The sequence below is a fragment of the Biomphalaria glabrata genome, chromosome 11, assembly GCF_947242115.1.
Source record: "Biomphalaria glabrata chromosome 11, xgBioGlab47.1, whole genome shotgun sequence".
Taxonomy (NCBI): domain Eukaryota; kingdom Metazoa; phylum Mollusca; class Gastropoda; family Planorbidae; genus Biomphalaria; species Biomphalaria glabrata.
In genome coordinates this window covers 30,217,477-30,220,943 of record NC_074721.1, presented here as the reverse complement: position 1 = coordinate 30,220,943, position 3,467 = coordinate 30,217,477, and the positions used below count along the sequence as shown (strand labels likewise).

Sequence of the window (3,467 nt, the reverse complement as noted above, 5' to 3'; positions counted from 1 at the left end):
CTCAAGAAAATAAAAGAAAACAAAACTTTAACCTCTCTATCTAAATTAACAATTAATTAATTAACTCGAGAATTAAAAAATAAATAAAAAATAAATCTGCTCACTGTTAACAAAGGCATTAAGACCAATAGTCTCCAGTTGTTTAAATAAAGACTATTTAAAGTCAAGTGAAGCCACTTACTTATTGATTGAATCTTCCTACAATAACCTCTTCTATTTCAAAGTCAGGATTGCAAGTGACAAGAACTGCAAAAGTTGGTTAATGGCGTCATGTCTATGCTGACGTAGCAATTCAAACAAATACGCCACTTTCCAGAAAAGTATACAATCATATAAGTAAACAGATTTTAGAAAAATATATCTGCGTGTAAAAGGATTCAAGTTTTTTTTTCCAATAAATGTATAAGAAGTATTTATTTCATTAATTTAAGTAATTAAGTATCTATTTTGTATGCATCACTGACATAGTGTTGGATTGGATTTACATTTATTTGTATTATTGTGATATTTCTAGGATACAGGATACTTGCTATAATGAAATGGCTGCAGTACCTTTAATTTAATTTCTCATTGAACTTATTATGTTCTGTTTAAAATAAAATAAATTCCATGGAGTAAGTGATAGAAATCAGCTGTAGAATCAGGAAACAAATGGATACACAATTTCAAATGTTATGAAAGCAGAGCAGACATGAAAGAGGACATACACGAGATAATGAACAGAATGCTTTATAACTGAGACATTGTTGGCATGTTTATAGGACTGCAGGGTGAAGTCTAATGGCGAGCTAATTGTGTCATGAAGTTTTCTATTAGTAACAGAAGTATTAGAGATACTGGACAACCTGCTATATCTAGCCTGCAAAGGTTAGCAAAGGCTTAAACATTTATTTAAATGGGGAGGAAAATATAAAATTGACCGAATGATGAATTTTAAAACTCATCTCTTTGACTCTGTAAGACTTAACGGAAAAAGGCTTTATTGATATATACAATATCGTGTTGATAATCACGTGGTGTGGCTAGAGCCACTGCTCATTAATCCTGATCCAGTCAAAACTAACTCGCCTGACCTCTGATTCTGTGACCTCAATGTCTTAATATTGAACAGATGTGATGATGAATTGTAAGAAGCAATTAGTACATTTTCAGTTTTCGGGAAAAATCAATAGTACTTACCTAGCCGATTCTTAGAAGTACAGGTGCGATGAATAATTGAGTAACATTTTTAGTTTTCGGGGAAAATCTTTAGAAACCTTGGCATCGATAAATTTTTCCCAGGTAAGATTCTAACAATAGGCTGAAAGTAAGTATATACCTGAGCTGTACCGCTGGAAGAATGCCAACAGAGCATGTGAGCTTACCAGGATCTATATTTCCCAGATGGTGGACCTTGAAGTTTGTGGTGTCGCCGTTTTTTTTTGTATGGTCTCGAAAGTGTGTTACAAATTTGATTGAGATCAGATTTGGTGAGTAGTTTCTGTATTTGTGATGCATGTCGTGCGCATCTAGAGTTGCTTCTTGTGTGATGTCTCTTTTGAGCTTCATAATGGTTAGTACGCTCTAGTTCCTAGGGTCGCGCTTTGTTGATGTCATTGCCTCTTTGCTTCTGTTGTGGTTGTGCTGATGGCGGATCTATGGTTTTTCTTTGGTGGTTTCTTTCTCCAGTATTGGGTAAGTTCGTTTATTTTACTTTATTCTTCGTGGTGTAGCTCCAAATTCGTTGGTCCTATGATTTTGCGAATGGCGATCTCAAGGAATTCGTATTTTTCTTGTTTAGGCTTGGGACTCTGCTGGAGTCAAACCTGATTTGTTTTGATGAGGTCCGGGCATCCATGGCATTGTGAATGATTGTGTGTGGGCTTCGCGAGCCCTGACCAAATTGATGCACCGAGCTTAATGTGTGCTCTATTTCATTTGCATAATATGTATAACTTGTATTTGCCCTTGTAAATACTATTGATCTTCATTCATCATTCATGTCATAATCTAATATTCATACATTAATTAAATTGTTGAACATACCTTATTGTTAATTAATGTAAGTTAACTTACGTTATTATTAATATTGTTCATGTTGAACAATCGTTGTTCAGTTGCATGACATGTATTCAAGGTTCAGTAAACCATAGTTCTAAAGGCTATTACTTTTATTTTGGTTTATAATGTCGAGGTGGGGGAACCTGGGAGTTCTACCCCTAAATCAACGAGCTGGACCCCCCCCCCTTACAATGCACATTTTATTTTGGCTGCTGATGTTATATTGGTTTAGAAGACGTGATCCAACACATGCTGCATTTCCTAGAAATTTTTTTTTCCTTTCAAAACTTTCTTCGTACTCTTTATTTCAATGTCTACATCACTTTGCTAAAGATTCATTTATTTCCTCAATTTGTTTTTATATTGTACATTTAGGCAAAAACATTTTCATGAAAAAATAAAGTTCATAAAAAATGTTTTGCATGTATTAAGTACATTTTTTTTTAAATAAGCAAAATGGAAATCTAAACAAAACTTCGATAACTTGTGAATACCTCATGATCTTTGTGTATTTGTGGCTGTCTGTCATTGACTTCAAGAGGAGAAGGTGTAACTGAAGTAAATTTAAGGTAAACAATTTGTAAGGACAAAAGTAAAGATGTAAAAAAAAATTGATATTGTCTTTTTTTTGTATTCACTAAAAAGTTAAGTGTTTTTACATTATTTTATAATATATAATCATTATTGTGATTATTATCACATTATATACTAAACTTATAATGACTTATAGAACTGCCATCAGAACAACCACAACAGAAGCAAAGAGGCAATGACATCAACAAAGCGCGACCCTAGGAACTAGAGCGTACTAACCATTATGGTGCTCAAAAGAGACAGGCCTTAGTATCCGTATTCAATAAATCGTCATACGGTGACTGTCTGGTGGTGTGATATGAGTTTAGGACAGTCGTCTGGATTTTCCCAGGTACAAACCCTGCCCGTCACTATCACCAGACCAATGTATACAAGGCTTTAACTCTGACCTGAAACGTCATATCCTGTGGGCAGGTCTGTACGACGTGGCAACGAGCAACGAGCTATTGGTCTGAATTGTGACGTTGCAGGTCAGTGTTGAGGCCTTCTAAAACGAAAACGCCGTCTCGATTTAGGCTCGTCTGGTTTAGGCTCGGTCTGGTAGAATGTATCATTTCGATTCTGAAGGAATATAGAAGAAAACAATACCAATACTTAGAAAATACCTTGTTTGGGAGGGTGCGTGTAACATACCATGTTTTGCTACCTAGCCCAGTGAGGTGGGGAAGGAGTCTAAATACTGATTGATTGTCCAGTCAAGTGCAAAGATAACGAGACGGTTTAGTCATGAAATGTGTTTACTCATTTTTTAGCGATCTTCGCAAATTTTTACATATTTATTTTCATTTTAAATTTGTATTAAGTCCTTGTCCTCTGCTAAATTAGAAATCTGT

The 3,467-nt window shown here is 34.9% G+C and overlaps 1 protein-coding gene across 2 annotated transcripts in view; it reads left to right on the top strand.

Moving 5' to 3' along the window:
- The first annotated feature begins 1,341 nt into the window (after nucleotides 1–1,341).
- LOC106076363 (alkylglycerol monooxygenase-like) overlaps nucleotides 1,342–3,467 on the top strand; it is a 32,288-nt gene continuing 30,162 nt past the window's right edge. The window contains exon 1 of one of the 2 annotated variants that reach the window (XM_056045675.1): nucleotides 1,342–1,469. The gene's annotated coding sequence lies outside the window, so the exon portion shown is untranslated. Of the gene's footprint in view, nucleotides 1,470–2,341; nucleotides 2,610–3,467 lie in introns of those variants that run through there. The other variant, XM_056045674.1, reaches the window with a different exon arrangement.